Source organism: Centruroides vittatus, unplaced genomic scaffold (genome assembly GCF_030686945.1).
Source record: "Centruroides vittatus isolate TY-2023 unplaced genomic scaffold, ASM3068694v2 scaffold_1478, whole genome shotgun sequence".
In the NCBI taxonomy this organism is placed as follows: domain Eukaryota; kingdom Metazoa; phylum Arthropoda; class Arachnida; order Scorpiones; family Buthidae; genus Centruroides; species Centruroides vittatus.
In genome coordinates, this window is record NW_027122680.1 from 808563 (window position 1) to 826915 (window position 18353).

Below are 18353 nucleotides of genomic sequence, written 5' to 3' on the forward strand. Positions count from 1 at the left end.
TGGCACTAAGGGTTACATTAACCAAAAATTCTTTACATAGTCAACTTGATATATTTTGAAATTGTATATGCTAAAATTTCCAAACTAACTGATTAATGTTTAATTAAGGTATTATATACAGTGAAGTCTACTTAACAGAGCCTCGGGATTGCTGCATTACGTTCCTTTATCTGAAGTAATAAGATCACAGTGATGTCTTACTTTACATGCAATAAATATTAAACATTTCCATCAGAGAAATTATCACATTTATGTTCGCTATTTCATATTTTGTTTATACACTCACTATCATAAAAACTAGCACATCAAGGAGGAGTTGTCAGAATCAAACAAAATTGTACTGTACATGTGTGAGTATAACAGCAATATAAGTGATTTCAAAATGAAAGCAAAAGAAAAATCATTTATGATAAGAAAAACGAATGAAAAGTGGTTCTAGAACCCTGTTGGGCCATCTCTAGCATGAATACACAATGTGATACAAGCAGGCATACAGGTGCTGATGGTATCCTGTGTCATCTCAGTCCACAGTTGCCACAAGCAGTTCTCTAGTTTGGCCAAACTCCTAGGCTATTCAACAGGTGATCCCAAACACGTTCGATCAGTGAAAAATCAACAGACAGGGTAGGCCAGGGACGTGTGGCGATTAATTTATCCAATTATTTGGATAAATTAATAAAGTAATGATTGTTCCTTGCCACTTGTTTGTCTTGTTTTGGCTCATAGAATCCTCGAAGTCAGAAATGAAAAGAGTATAATTTTTTACTTGTTTTAACTAAAAATTTTTTATTTTTAGTGTGTTATTCTTAAATGTTTATGTTTTGACAGTTGTAACATTCTTTCTAATGTAGTCTTAGGAGGACCTTTTAAAAATGTCAAAAACATTTGCAGGAAACAAGTTTGCTGGAATTATATGGAGTTAAACTGGATAAAATAAAATTCCAAAATATCGTTTCATTTATAAATTTAAATCAGCTATAAAAGAAGAATTGGTACATATAAATCAAAATGAAAAATGTTTACATCACACATAAATATGAAAAAATTGTACTGACAGATAAAAAGATGAGAAAACTGAAAACACTCCAAATTTAAATTTATTTTCTCTGTCCTTTATCAAAAAAGTGGAAATACAAAACACTTCAAAACCTGTTATGCAACTGTTTCTAAATATAGCTGATACAATACAAAAAAAGCTTGTGTAAACACTACAGAAACGTTAGAAAAACAAACCATCTACAATGTAATATATCTGTTAGAATTCTGGAATATTTTTATACTAGAATAAATTGACTGAATCTCAATTTGATCGCTGATAAATCCAATAATATTTTAGAAAAATGTTCTTTTAAGGATTAAAATGTACTTGAATTCATCACAATACTTATTTGAAACTAGAAAAAAAAAAAAAAATTAATCATAACAACATAAATAAACTACACTGATTGAAAAATTCAAGGCTTATCAAAGTTCAACTAGGACAACGGTTACGGCTATTCTTGACGTTTATAGATTTCTTACGTCATCTTAAAATACATTAAAAGTGTATTGGAATTCGGTTTATTTTATTTTATTTTTTGTCATCCGATAACACTTCTTACTGTGGAAACACCAAATCAATCTTTTTAAACAAAACACATTGCTTCAGTTAATTTAGATGATATCACTGAATGAACTAAAACATTGGAATGAGTAAATTTTAACATTTATTTGCTGGTGTTTTGGTGTTATTCTTATAAATCATTTAAGCTTAGTTCAAATGTCTTTTTAATTTTCACAGCTCATTGGCAACATTTCTGGTTTTTTTTATATTTTCAAGCAATTTTAGCATAAAGGCAAAATATTTTATATGAATATCAATATTCAGAGATCAAAAACAATTTTTAAAAGTTTTCTTTATCTAATACAATAGAATTGTAAAATCATACATCAACATCTCAAAATTTGATGTACTAAATCAGAGCTAAATTATTGCCATAATGTATGGGGCTTAATGTATAAATTCCAGTATTAGATAAGAAATAAAGATGGGATAGAGGTTGGCCTGTTAACAAGTTGAAAATGAACACTTTAGCATTACTCCAACCTTGCCACTGTTAAAAAATACATTGCTTACAGTGGCTAGTTCAACCTTGATATTTAAAAACTGAATTTTATTTTCTTTAAAATATACATTATACTTTTTGTAATTAAAAGACATTTCTTTTAGGCTAATTATTTATATACTGTTTTGCTAAATTTATATTTTGGAACTTTCTTTTATCTTTAATAGATTTATCAAAAAATTTTAATTTAGTAAAAATAACTTTATTTTAAAAATTAATTTCAAAAATTTACATAGGTGGAAAAAAGACTATCACCTGCGAGGCTGCTAGTCTCATCTCTATTTAATGTATAAAAAAAAATGTAGATAAAATATCATTTAATAGTACCTTTAGGTTTTAATGACAGTAAACAGATTGAAACTATTAATAATGATGTATAGATTATAATTATAAAGCTAGTAACTAATTTTATTATTATTACTATAAATGAACATTCTGATATTCGTACATAAGCCTACGTATAAGATTTACACATTACCTTTTAATTACAGCAGCAAAGAATTGTCAATAGCTTTGACAGCCTGTTTTGACATGGACTATGTCGTCGGCTTATCCGGCTGTATTAAAACCACTTTACCGGGCAAATGTGCCGAAAGGATTCTCAAAACTTAATAGATTGGTTGGCATCTGCCGGATTTGATTAGTTTGACTTAAGGAGACAATATTAGATATGTGAAATTTATTTTGATTTTAGGAGCAGAAAAATACATTATAATGTGTAGGGTATTTGTCGGGATTGACAATCCAGTTTGAGGATTTAAGGCGAGATTTCAGTGAGGTTTTGAGATTAGAGGGGTTTTACTATATATATATATTTTTTTTATTAGTAAAAATGATAATATACCACAGGGTAGAAAAGGACCTACATTTCAATCATATTGATATAAATTCTACTCGCTAAAACTATTATTATAAATATGAATCAGAATTCAAAGAGAAAAGAATGAATTTAAAAATTATGGAATTAATATGACTTATGCAAGATATATATTTTCAACGTATTTTTTTGAAATTTATTCTAAATTTTAATAAAGAAATATCTTTATCTAGGCATTGAAACAATAAAAACTATATTTTATCATAGAAATAAAAAATACGTTTTTGTTAAGAATTACATTAATTTATATATATATATATATATATATATATAATAATAATTCAATAATTATTATTAAATATATGTAAGAAAACCTTTAAAAAATTACGAAGAATGAATTTTTTTTTTACCAGTAAACAGGACAATTATCGAGTGTTGTAAAAGCATTTCCTTTACTTATCTAATTCCAAATTCGGTCTGTTATCTAAATGTATTCGTGTAAACAACATTTGTAATAAATTAATAAAAATTTTTCTCATTTACAATAAGTCAAGTGTAAAATAAAGCTATTTTAAAATATTAAGTATCTCTATTTAAACTGAAAACAAAGGACTAAAAATTATTATATCAAATTGTTTCCTGTATTTTTTTTTAGTTAATTTACTATTTTTATACAATGTAATCAATGAGTCGTATAAGACATTTTAGTTTATTGTTACTAAATTGTAATTTATAACAAAATACAAGTGCATTTTTTAGTAGGAATTAATTCCTATTAATAGAACTTCTGATAATATACAAAATAATGACATTTTGTTGTTAATATATTCAGATAAATGGCACGCGTAAATCATTTAAATAGCTTATACTGTTAATAAGTCGTAAACCTACATTGACATTTTAAATGTCTAGACTCGGAACAAACGAAGTTCGTAAATATTAGTTGAAAATATATTTTAGAATTTTTTTTTTTTTAAATTAAAAATTCTAAAATATGCTCTGAAACAGGCCTGGCCAACCCGCGTCCCGCACGTGGCCCGTCACGTTAAATTGTGTGGCCCGCTAAGCGATATTATATATCTATTAAAAGTTTTGTTTCCCGTTATGTGTATACCAAAACAATTAAATAAATGAAAATTTGCATGTGTCGTCGTTATAATGCACAAGTGCGAGTACGAATTCTTGGTATAACAATAGAATCTTATTCATTTCGTATTTGTTTTAATTTTTTAAAAGCACGTTTGCCTAAACTGTGGCCCACCGTAATTTTACGCGCGATCAAAGTGGCCCGCGAAACAATTTGGGTTGGCCAGGCCTGATCTAAAATATAAAAACAGAAAACTTCACATGCTAATTTTGAAATAATAAATTAAAATATTCCATACTTTGATTTATTTATAAATTTAAAGAAATCCGAGTTAGTTTAATTCTGCATAATCGTAATTTTCAAGTTTCTAACAAGAGAAAAATACAAATGTATTTATTGACGGTATATTTTAACATAAAAAATTTAAAAATTTTTTAAATAAAAACGAGAATAATAATAAAATTTCATTAATACATGAAAGTGTCAATAGCTTGCTATTGATATTACTTTCCCGACTGTTATATATGAGAGAAAGTGTGGCAATTGGTCAAAAAAAATGACCCCCCCCAGATTTTTACATTTTTGTACTCAAGGGACCTTGAAACATCGAGAAAAGACAAAAATATTCGGGGAGTATTTCCTGTACGTATGGATATTGTTTGCCGTTTAAAACTTAGTAACTTCTGTGCTTTTTGTCGATAATTTCTGAAATTTTGTGGGGAGGTTTGTTTATTAGGGAAATTGATGCTATTAAATTTTGGCGGTTAAAGGTCGAGGAGATAATGGGGTTGTTTTTATCCCCAACAGGGTCGGTTTAATTACAATTTTACTCGTTATTAGCATTTACAATTTTTTATAAAACTCATCCCTACTCTGAAAATTCAGCATTTTGCTATTCTATAATAGTTAAACATATAAAAAGTTTTTAAATATAATATCATAACAGATGGTACCACCAAATGTTGCTGGGAAAGTTAAGCAACTTGTTTCTGGATTTTTTTAAATTTTATTAAGGAAAGCAACAACAAAAAACTTTAAAAATTTATGATCTTCCGCAATAAGATTTAACTTTTTTCTGGAACCAATTTTAATAATGTTTGGATTTGCACTTTTATATATTTAATGTTCTTATTTACCTATATTATGTTATATGTCTTTTATCATGGGATTGTTTTGCAATTTTAGATACTGTAATTAAGTTTAAAATCCTTATCAAACTCCATGAATTAAATTCAACTCTTTTTTTCTGCTTATTGGAGTCCAAATAGAACACATTTATTCACTCAATTAAGCACTTTCAGACTAATGTGTCTAACTTCAGAATCCAAACTTGTTATTTTTTTTATTTTCTTTTAGAACATTTCAAAAGCAAAGTCATAATGTGCATGTCTTCTTTCTGTGTCAAGACAGCAAACATTTCTTCTTTCTAACTCTTGTCTTCTGTTGTTCTTTCCCTTCACTACCCATCTCCATGTTGCTGATTACTTGATAATTTATTACAAAAACATATTACTTACAGCAATATGTTTTGGAAATAAACTGAAAATAACTGGAAATAAGTTTCTACTTAAAGATGTTTTAAGTTTAGAAATAATAAAAATTTGAATGAATAAAAGAAATTATCACTGATGTATCCATAAGGTACAGTACATGTATGTAAAATTCCCCTCTACAGGTACCTTAGATCATTTATATATATTCAAATCAAAATGTAAGCTAAGTATAATTAGTTTTCGAAAAATGAATTGTTCAAGGTTCCTCATTATTATTTCTTCTAACCGGAAAGTTAATAAAAATAAATCCCACGAGTATTCCAGTTCTTTATAGTTTCCGAACCGACTTCAATATTTCATTAAATATTATACTATTGGACAATCAAGACAGCAAAGGAGTCGGCGTACCACTCTAAAGGACCCAAGTTTAAACCTATACACCAAAAATTTTTCTGAGGGATCTGTCCCAGATCTGACAGGCTTTTCCTTTACCATTCAGCTGCCCCCACTGTGAGCATGGCCAAACCCTTAATAGTTACAATCACAAGAGGATTTTTTATTATTAAAAGCAGAAGAAATGAAAAATAAAATATTATCATCGTATTAATCTGGTACGGTGAGATTCTCTTGTTCATTATTTTAAGCCAATTTTCTTTTAAATGAAATACTTTAAACAAAATGCTAATGCTGCGGCAATACATGTAAGTTTAAAATCCAATTTAAAAATTTTATAAGTCAAAATTACTTGTAATCATTGAATATTTCTTGACAACAATTCTCAAATAAAAATCCTATGCAGTTGTTAGTTCCCATTTTTTAGTCTTTACTTTTATAAAAATAAAAAATATTATCTAAAAATTATCAAATAATAATTTAGCAATTTTTAAAATTATAATTAATTTTCTAAATTTAATATAACTAATGAATATAATTTGAAACTTATCCGCATACTTAAGAATTAAAAATTCTATAAAAATAGTCCATTCTACTCTATATATATATAGTATATAAAAAAAACATGCATACCAGCAATTATCTAATGCAAGGTTGATGAAGATTAACAAGAAAGAGTTCGGTATGTCATTAAAATGACAGAAAATGATATCTAGTCGGACTATTAATTTTAGCTTGACAAAGTTTCTTGCTTAAAAAAATGACATCGTTAACAGCTAAAATATCGGCCTGTGATGTTCCTTTGCATTGTTTTAATGGTATATTTGGAAACGTGACAATGTACGTCTTTCAAATTAGAATCTAATTCAAAACAACTTAATGTGAACAAAATTTATTTTTAGTAACCGATTTTAAAATGTATCAAAAAATTCAGAACTGACATTAATAAATAGTTCATTTATAACCTGATAAAGTGCAATTTCAAAAGACTTTTTTTTTTTTATTAAAGATTGAATAAACACAGAGATACCAAATATGCAAATCTAATTGTAAAAATGTATTACAGATTAATGTAAATATAAAATTGACATTATTTTTAAGCTAGTTTAATTCTAACCTGAAAATCTGGCTTGTATATGTTTGGCTTTTAAAAATCAGTGTGCAATTATTTATATCTAAAATATTTTAATATATTACTTATCAGTTTCTTACAGTAATTATTTAAAACTTTTATTTTAACTTTCTTATATATTTTTAAATAATATACAACCATTTTAATTTGCATCTTATAATAAAACAATAGTCATCTGTATTACTTTTCTACACATTGACATAATATGAAAATATAAACAAATATCAGAAAAAAATTTAAGTGAAAAAACTATTAATAATAGAATGTGTTTAATAAATATAAAAAATATAAATACGACTTTACGGAGTTGGAGCTTTGTCTTTTGTCTTTACTTCTCGCCGTTCGCACCGTCGGCATATAGCACTGCGGCAATAACACCAGAGGATGCTTTCTTACTACATGTTATTTATATGTATTTTACGGAGCACAGTTTTGCCTTTTTATTAGTTTATTAGTTTTTTCTGTTTGTGGGCGGTTAAAGAATCTGTCTATTTTAATAAATATAAAGACAGCAGAGGAAGTAAAGACAAAAGACAAAGTTCCAACTTTGTAAAGTCGTATTTATATTTTTTATATTTATTAAATGTGAATAATGCCGCCACGTTCCTGTATTTAATTTTTACTTAAAAAATAGAACATGTTTTAAATATTTCGATTTTATATTCTGCAATTATGAAATTTTTGAACAATATCGAAAAAGCTTAATTTTGTTAACCTTTCTAATAAATTTCCTTGAGATTTTCAAACCCGAAATTAAATTTTATCTTCCTTATTGTTACACAAGTTTTCAGTTTTCTATTAGAGATATTCTCCTAAACAATCCCACTAAAAATCAACCAACACAAACAATTAGATCTGAAATGAAATTTGAATCTGTAATATGACAAACAAGTAACAAAGTCTTAAACTCCGATACCAGACCAACAGAATAAAATTATTTAAATTTATAACACGTGTTATGGAAAATGAGAATGTAGACATATAATACTCTAATTTACTACGATCAGGCTCTATACTGGTATTTGCTGTAATAATAAATTCAGCAGTAAGCTAAAAAAATTTCATGACAGTACAACATACAATAATGTAGTCTTTACAAACTTCCCAACTGCAGTAATGTTATACATGATATTACAAAGATTTCTGGATATTGAAAAACTTCTGGTTGTAATTTTTCCAATTCTTTGTAAAGAATAACTGAAGAAGATCTCTTAAAATGATCGAAAATGTTTTTATGAGATTAAACGTTCTGTTTGACCCTTGAAAGGTGTAGATTTATTTAATTTTTCCATTGTCAAAATATTTTACATTACTATGCAATTTTTTAAAATACTTGTCTGAGTTGGCAGGAGTTTATTGTATGTACAGTATTTCCTTATTTGGAACTATACATTCATACTATATAAATCTCACTGTAAAGTTTAAATCACATATTAAGTAAAGACATCTCAGAAGCTAGAATGTTCTAACAGCAAACAAGAAACAACTTTCCTTACTTCTTTCCAGCAATAATTTTTATTACAACACACGTTTTTGGCCTCATCTAGAAGTCTGCTTCAGTCCTTAAACCAGCAGTCGCCAACTAGTGGTCCATGGAGAAATTTGGACGTTAATCAAATCAAGATTATGCAAAGTATTACAAAAGAAATTCAAAATGCTTGGTTGCTTTTTCTTATGCATTGGAGTGTTTTTATTCTAATCTAAAACCAAAGACGAAATGACTGTTATCAATAAATAATAATGTCAATAAATCAATAAATAATGTGAGTGCGATTGTTGTCCTTGGTGGAAAAGATCCAAGAATCTATAAACTTATTTCAAACGAGCAGCAACAAACTTCACACTTATTTGTTATAATTAAACAAGTGAATTTCAAATTAATAAAGTAAAAAGAAAACTTTTGTGATCATTATTGTATATATGTTTGTATTGTTTAAAAAAATTCATGCTAGTGATCCACAGGATTTAAAATTGTGAGCTTAGTAGTCCATGAGGTCAGAAAGGTTGGCAACCGCTGCTTTAAACTATACTGAACAGAAAATTCGGAGTTTTCTGTTATAGTTTAAAGTCTGAAGCAGGCCCCTAAATGAGGCTGAAAACATTTGTGTCATAAAAATTATTGCTGGAAAGAAATAAGGATGATTGATTGCTGTACATCACATGAAAATTATAAAAGAATTTGACATTCCAATGAGTAAAATAAGAAGAGGTTTTTGGAAAGCTTCAATAAGGAATAAAAAAAGTTTAAATGTGAGTATTCAGAGGTTAAACATGCAGGCTTAGTTAATTTGTACAGTGCAGAGACAAGAATCTCCCCGTTGGTAGAAAACGTATACAATAAAAGATGAAAAATTTGGACAACAGTTGGGTATACTAAATTCAAAACAAATAGTGGAAGGCTGAATAAATTTAAAAAAAAAGCATGGAGTATTTTTCAATAAGATCCATAATGAAAATGCCAAAGTGCAAGAAGAAAATTGTATAAAGTGATTAAAAGTTTACCAGAAATTGTATAGAACTAGATGACACTTTCAATGCAGATAAAACCGGCTTATTTTTTAAATATCTTCTGGATATAGTATTCAAATGTAATTCATGTCAGAGGTAAAAAAAAGCAAAGAATACTCGAATAACTCTTGTTTTGGAAACAAGCATGAAAAGTAATAAACTGACATCATTATTAATTAGAAAATCTTTAACACCTCAAGGTTTCTACAATGCCAAGCATGGCCCCCCACATGGTAGTGACTGACTGACTGACTAACTGACATGACTGACCGGACCCTAGTCAGGTATGAAGATGGCCAGCTTGTACTTTTTGCTCTGCTTGGATTCTCTTGTGGAATATTGAGTTCAATTTAATTGGAATATTTAATTCTTGATATAGTTAAGTTAATAATAGTAGCTTAGAATATTAATTAAATATAATCATAAAAGTATAAAAATTACCTTTCAATAAACAACCACATTACCAGAAAACTGGAACTGTACATGTAGAGAATCACACCTAAATGCAAAATTTCCAGCAAAGAAACACCCAAATTCAATATTTGAACGTTTTCAGCCACTACTTATCGGCTCTCTTCAGGAAATGTAAAAGCCTTTCTGAATCACGAGAAAAGCAGAAAAATCTTTTATCAGAATTTTTCCATTTACAATTAAAAACTTTATGGTTTATTTGCCAATATTAGTCTCACAATTAATTAAGCTGTTTTGTACGGTGCCAGTAACTGTTTCTTCGGCTGAGAGGTCTTTCATTAAACTGGCAAATTCACTGAAGGCGTGGCAAAGAAACTCAAATGGTCAGGAGTAACTAAATAACCTAGCAATTTTGAGCATTGAATTAGCTAAACAAACAAATTTTAGTGACATGATCAAAAAATTTGCTTTGGCAAAACCAGTAAATTTACTGAGAAAAAATTTAATCGATAGTTTCTTGGGGTTTGTTTTGTTGATGTGCTTTGTTTTTCAATTTCTACGCTGCCTTAAACCTGTTACCAGTGCATAACGCATTTACGATATACAGCGGGTGACAAACGTTTTCGAACTATCATACAGTTCTTCCTCAAGCCAACTAGCTCAGGAATGCTTCCGAACAGAGTGTATGGAATTCAACAGAGGTAGCTACAGGTCAGCATCACCAGCCTCCACCAGCACAGGACCATGCATGTCAGGCAAAACTGACTTTGTCAAAATGACATTCGATCCCGTTGAATTCCATACACTCCATTCGGAAGCATTCCTAAGCTAGTTGACTTGAGGAAGAACTGCGTGATAGTTCAAAAATGTTTGTCACCTGCTGTATATCATATACGTGTTACACACCGGTAACAGGTTTAAGGATGTGTGGATTTTTCTCCAGTGCTGAAATTAGGGTGGATTTTCAACTTCTATCATTCTTTCAGTTCTTGTGCTGGTTCCTATTTTATTTTTGTTTTTAATGTCTTGTTGGTCATTGTAAAATTTGTTGGTATAATTCCTCTATTGTCTATAATAAATCTAATCTATGTTTTTGTAAATGCATACTTAATTTGTGAATGAAAATATTTTTTGTCATTTAGTTGCCTTATCATACCCCAAGGCAGCCGTGGGGGCCGAGTGGGTAGATCCCTTGCCTCATACCACTAAGTACTCGAGTTCAAGTGGGGAAGGGGGGCTCGCCAATAATCTTTGTCTGCAGCCCTGCTGTACGACGTGGAGGCCACATTTCCAAGACTTCAATATGCAACAAATAAGAATGGAAACAGCTAAGTTGTCATCTGTGCTAACTGGCTAAAATAGTTAGACACCTGCATGATTGCAAAAACAAAATTATCCTTTTTTATCAATAATTGTAGTGCTTATTCAATGATTCCCACTCTGAAAGCAACAACACTACCAATCCACTATTTTTACTACCAAAAAATACAACTTCTGCATTGCAATCTTTAAATTAGAGAATCATTCAAAACTTTATACAATAAGCATTTGGTACTGAATAAGGATGTTGCATGTTATTGAAAAGTGATCATGCAAGTTTGAAATGAACATGCTAACAGGTTTATTCCAAATAAATTGTACTCCAGGTAAAATTTATTTGGTAAATGTCTATCCTTACTACATGGGGCGTTTTTTTCTGATTTTGCTCTCTTAAGACCTCTCTAGTAGACGTGTCCTAAACACAGATAAAAAGATTTCTTTTATACCACAAAATAAGAAAAGTAAATTATCTAATCAATACCATTGGTTTCCAAACCTATATTATCATTATCATTAATAAAGCCAAACCTTTAAGTTAAGTTTAACATTCCATAACAGTAAATTAAACCAAACGAATCTTTGATTAGATTTCATGTAGAAACTGAATATAAACAGATATTTGATAACATTATATAATTATTGAAGTGATAATAGATATTGGTAAGATACTCTGTTGATGTTAGATATATGATATGATTAAGTTTGACAGCTTTTATGTGAGGAAGGAGCTCTGTTTTTGTAATAAAAAAAAAACTATTAAATCTACATAAGCCTAGAAATAAATCTCTTAAACTTATGATATAATCTTTCCTTTTAAACTGCAAACGTATTTTTAAGATTAAGAGTTAATAATCATATGTTCTACTGTAAATATTTTATAAATTTATTAACTGCCTTAAAGAGTTGTGTTTGAATGTGAATTTGACTTTTAAAAATTCAAAAAATTATATCCAAAAATAAACTTACAAGCAACATTTCTGTTTACAGTTAGCACTGTTATTAAATCATCTTATTATACAAACTGCTATTTTTGTTAGCTTGAAAAACAATAATTGAATAAAATTACCAATATATTCAATAAACATTTAATAATTTAAATAATAATAATTTTTACTATTCTTGCCATTTTATCGAGGCTGGGGAGACTACGTCAGTGTCGGAATCGGCAATTTAAGGAGTTGACGCCAGCAAGAAATTTGCCGACTATATTCCATAATTAAAAACTGGGCAGTTTTTAAATAAAGTAATTTTAAAAGAACTGTGCGAATACTAACGGCACAATGCTAACAAACTTTGAAGTTGTCGACAAATTTCATTTGTTTGTAACTTAAATTTTTAACGGTTGATAATGCAATCATACTTAACCATTTTAACTGATTTTTTTTTATTCGTACCAATGTAACATTCAGAAATTCAAATTATGCTTTTGATTGGCTGCAAATTTCAACTGTAAACAATATCAAACTTGAATTTGAAAATTAATTCTTCCCAGAATTTTAAATTTCTTGCTACAATTAGTTAGAAAAAAAAAATTCAGTTGACTAACAGTGATTTTAAGTACAGTATAAATGGTGATTTTCATTTAGCGTTTCTACTTTCCAACAAAGTTTTCATTTTGTAAATTTTACAATTTTTTGTCTTTTGAATAGAGTAAAAAAATAACTGTAAGTATAATCCTCTAATTAACATGGACCAACAAAGCATTGCTACTTAGTAAATTAGCCTAAAGAATTACGTGTCAATGATGAAAGGTGGATAATAAATATAAATACTAAGGAATCTTGCTGGAGTCGGAAAGCTGAAAATATCAGCTCCGGAATTAGAGTCAGTCAAAAATATCAAATCTCCAGTCCTGTTTTTATTGTAACTTTTATCTTTTTTGATCTTTTATTTCAGGTTAGTTTTTTTATTGTTCTTTTTCGAGGGTAGTATCATTGCCTCAAGGCATTATCAATGTAATTGTAATAAATAACAATAAATATTATCATAATACTTCAGAATAACTCCATTCCTGTATCATTATAATTATTTCTTGTACTTTTTGTGCAAGTTTAAAAGTTTTTTTCACGCAGTCATCCAGAACTAAATTAAATTTAAACAATACATACATAGCAATGTCAAAGTTAATCTTCAGATCTTTGTTTCAATTACACTCCATTAAAAATAAAATTGTATTTTTGTTGTTTTAATAATTCTATGCCTTATGGATATTACAAGGGCAAATTACAGTAGTGTTAGACTGATATAACTTTATCATATTTATAATAAAGAAAATTAATTTTGATAAACAAGTAAAACAAACAGACTATAACATACTGTAAAATAATGATAAAAGGAGAATTATAAGATAAGAGATAATTATAAAATGAAATTACATTGTGAAACATTTGATAAGTTGCACTTTTCATTTACAAAACTAAGCCTATAATTACAATAAATTATTTTTATTAAGTATTATATTTGCTAATTATAAAATGAAATTGCATTTAAAATTATTCTTTTTCAAACATTTACAATTATCATATACGACAGTTAACTGGTATACTCTGACCTCAATTTTTATGTAATATAAATCTGAAATGTCATCCACAGATAATTTGTAATAACATTGCATATTTTTACAGAAATACTGTATTTCAAAATTTAAAAAAAAAAAAAATTTTTGAAAATGTAGTTTTAAAAAAAAATCAACTACAACGAAATATTTTATAAACAGAAGGGCTCACCCCATTTTATTTTAAGGCAATCCTTTTTAAATTCTTACAAATTAATTATGTGATATTACAAAAAACATACCCCAGTGAAGAATTTCAAATATTGCATCTTGCAGTGTTCTTTAAAATGTTTTTAGTATGCATGCTCATGGAACGAATGATGACAAGCAGTAATAAAGTCTTCCTTCAGTTGGATGAATCTTCACTTGATTTAGACACGAGATTCAATGCAACTCCAAATAATCTCTTTCATGGACATTGGATTGATGCAATAGTGATATCCCATGGCATCCAAGATCACCTTGGATTTTGTGAAGTAATGTTGGAATAATTTTCAGACAAAACAAATATCACAAATAACTGGAACGATACTAACAACAGAAGGGCGATACTAACAAATTTAACACCTAAACACTCCTTCCAGCAAAAATAAACAATAGACTTTAATGCTCTAACGTTTTCGGCGTCATTTAGAGGCCTTCTTCAGGAACGTACAACCAAAAAACCTGTTCTATCGTTTGAAACTGTCGAAGGAAGAAGTGTTTAGGTGTTAAATTTGTTGGAATAATTTTCTTCTGGGGTTTGGTGAAGGATTAAGTTTACGTGATAAAGCTTTTCTTTATGGTCAGAAGTTAGCAAATGTGTTTCTTATGACACCAGAAATATTGAAAGTTTTTGAGGAAGTAAAATGCTACAAGTACTGCTTTGACACTGCAAGAAGCCATAACGAAATGAAGACTCAACAAATTGAGACTCAAAATCTTTCACCAGAATATGTTTTGTAATATTAAGTAATTGTAAACATATGAATTTCAACACAATTGCTTTAAAATAAAATAGGAGACATAAGTATGGCTCATATATATGTATATAAACATCTTAAAATTCAACATCATTAATTAATGCCAAATGATATGATTGCTGTAAGGCATCAGGCAATTTTTCATTTATTATTATTTATTTATTAATAGTAGCCAAAAAATAGCATGATGCATTACAACAATTGTTTGGCATTAATTTTTATTGTTTGCAAGTTCATTATTTAACTATTGAAAAATGATTAATTAGATATAATTACAAAGTAAAGCAAAAAAAGTGTTATAAAACACGACGAGTTTAGTTCCGGGATGTACAGTCACCGCAGCTGATGAGAAACATGAAAATATTTTATATCAAATTACAATGTTTCTTTTAGTAAATAAATCAGCTTTCCAGATTCAATAGTTTGTTTTATCTTATTTTATTCCTATTTCATTTCTAACTCATTTTTTGCCTTACCCTGTAGAATCTATTATTATCATTTATAGTTTTAAATCATTTCATTAAATATTTTACATTTACAAAAAATAAATGGCAGTATAAAATATATAAAAACATTATCTGTTAAATCAAACTTTTACCTAAAATTACTTAAATAAAATATATATGTTTTTCTTTTAAACTAAATGTATTAAAATTACTGTGTTAATGATTTCTATATCATCATTTTATATAAAATAACTGAAAAAAACTATACCTACCTGAATTTTTTTAACTTAAGAAAATAATATGTAAATGAAATATACATATTACAATTAAAATGTGTCTTATTTCGGCATATATTTAATAATAAATGTATATGTATAGTCTACATTAATATTTATAACCAATACAGCTGACCCTTGATAATCCGACACTTTTGTAATCCAACGTGCTCAGTAGTCCGACGCATCTCTCGTCAAGGTCACCGTAGTCCCTGACCCGTTACGTGTCTGCTTGCACAGAAGGATGTCGCGACACGAATCTCCCCACCCAATTCTTACACGATGACACACATTTCTTGTGTTTTCCGTGAGCAGTTCTGTATGTACTGTATTATTTATGCCTATACGTACTGTATGTACATTTATTGGCTTCCATATTTCTTTTAATAAACATGTTTTAGTTAACCGAAATGGGTGTTTCAGTTCCATATTAACCTAGGCAGCATTTTACTCATAAAATGTAGGAATACTATAGGCTACTGCTAGCAAAACAATGCCAAATATGTAAGAACTTTCAGTAATCCGACACCCCTTTGGTCCCATACCTGTCGGATTATCAAGGGTCAGCTGTATTTAATTTAAATAAACCAAAAGGGGAAAAAATCAACCAATAAACTTCTACGATTTCTAAAAATATCTCAAAACTTTTGATTTCTGTAATAATCTTTTAATTAAGTTATAAGTTATGAAATCTGAAACACAATTAGTATTTTGGAATAAATGTTTACATAATATAATTTGTTTTAACTGAAATGGTTACGAAACAAGAATTTTTTTCTTTCTAAAACAAACATATCAATCATAAAATTTTGTTTTAAAGGTTTAAATATGAATATATATTTTGCTGCTTTTCTTAAAATTTATGAATTAAAAAATATGATTATGCATTAAAATGTGCATTCTTATTAATAAATTTTACTAAAAAATACAATTATTAATGGAGTGAGATATAATTCATTAGTATAATAAGTTAAAATAGGAAAAAATAAATCATTCAATCATTTAATAAGAAGCAAGCTTGAATATAGAGTCAATATTTCTTAACTTTCTGAAATTTTTTCGAACCATTCTAGTTCGTCAACTGGATTTAGAATAACAGTTTCCAATTTCATTACATTTAATATATTCCAGTCGGAAGCTGTTATTATAAAACCAGCTGACGATGAACTGAAACATTTCGAAAATTGTGAAAATAAAACATATTAACTTCAATATATGAGTCTGTTTCTTGTTATTGAATAATTATTGTTGTCTGTAAAAATATTCAATTAAAGATTAAAAAAAAAAAAAAAAAAAAATCACATTTACAAAATTAAACAAGATGTTTATCTTGTTTAATTTTCTTGTCTTTCCTCACAAAGAATCTAAGTATACATTCAATGTTATGTATGGATTATCCCGTACAGGATTTCCCACTAGACACACAAAACGCAAGTCTAGAGATCCCAGGTCTCGAGCGGATACCAAAATTAGAAAAAATATACAATTGCAATAGGAAATATGGAGAAAAGAAGCGAGGACTGTGGAAAGAGGCTCGGAAAGTCGAAAGCGATAGGGAGGAAGAAGCCGAGACGAAGAGACAAGACGGAGAAAGGACTTCCCGAATAGAGAGAAGTAGAAAAGGCATCGGAAAAAGCTACGACAGAGAACAATTGCAATGGTAAAATTACCTTATTCTAACTTATACATAATTCTATAAACTAATTAAACAAATACTAACAATAAGTAAATAATAATCCAAAATTAAGTAGCGCGTCCCGCCCGATCTTCTTCCTTGAGGTATTAAGCTATGTAAAGATAATTCCAGATTGTCATTTGCGCATAACATTGCACGACGTTATATATATATATGAATAAAATGGACATTTTATTGATATATACATTTAATTCCTGTTATCAATTCCTAATTATCCATAAATAAAATATAAAATTACATGTATATTAAACAACAGAAATCTTACAATCATTACCTAACTGTATTACAATTTTAATTACGAAAAGAAATAGATAAAAGGTAACGACAAACTTAACCTGTTAATCAGAAAATTAAAATGGAAGATTTCAGCCAAGTTAAGTGGATATTTATAAAAACCTGTTAAACTCTTATCGATAAGATCAAGTTACATAAGTGGTATTTATGTAAGATAAAACTTAAATTAATTTCCCATCGACTGTTATTTTGAATTTATTAATTTTAATTACACATTATTGACATTATCACCAAGGGGGAAAAAAAAGGGAAATTAATTATCACTCTAGCGAAATTCGAGAGGAAATAAAAGGGAAATTAACTATCACTGAAGGGAAAAAAAGGGAAATTAATTATCACAATAGGGAAGTTACGAGGGGGAAAAAAGGGAAATTAATTATCACTCTAGGGAAGTTAAGAGGGAAAAAAATATGTATATATAACATACCGGATATTTCTGTTTTTAACAATCGAGGATTGAATTTAATGTAGCATCTTGAATACAGTTATGTTTGTTTTCTTCCTTTGCGTTAATTAAATACGATTCCCTTTACGGTTATTTATTTATTTGTTTATTTTTTAATGTAGCACTCGAAAATGATTTCATACCAACCGCAGCAGCAACACCAACAGACAACTAGCATCATCTGAACTCGTTGCGCCACCTTAAATACTTTAACAAAGTTTTAAAATAGATTTTACGGCAAAACTGAAACATGATTAAGCTTTTCTATATTTAAATATTATGAAAACATATACATGAACGAATATAAATTTCTCGTGTTTATGATTATTAATTACAGCTTAAAATTAGAATACGAACTGTAAAATTAAATACAGTTGTTTTTTTTTATGGAAGCGAATTTTTAGATGTTGATGGT

General features: G+C 28.3%; 1 protein-coding gene across 1 annotated transcript in view; it reads right to left on the bottom strand.

The window, feature by feature from the left end:
• The window catches only part of LOC136987177 (aromatic amino acid aminotransferase DDB_G0287711), a 49426-nt gene extending 31281 nt beyond the window's left edge, over window positions 1–18145 (bottom strand). Inside the window, 1 exon segment of the mRNA XM_067284866.1 lies at window positions 17921–18145. The gene's annotated coding sequence lies outside the window, so the exon portion shown is untranslated.
• Between the last annotated feature and the right edge of the window lie 208 nt (window positions 18146–18353).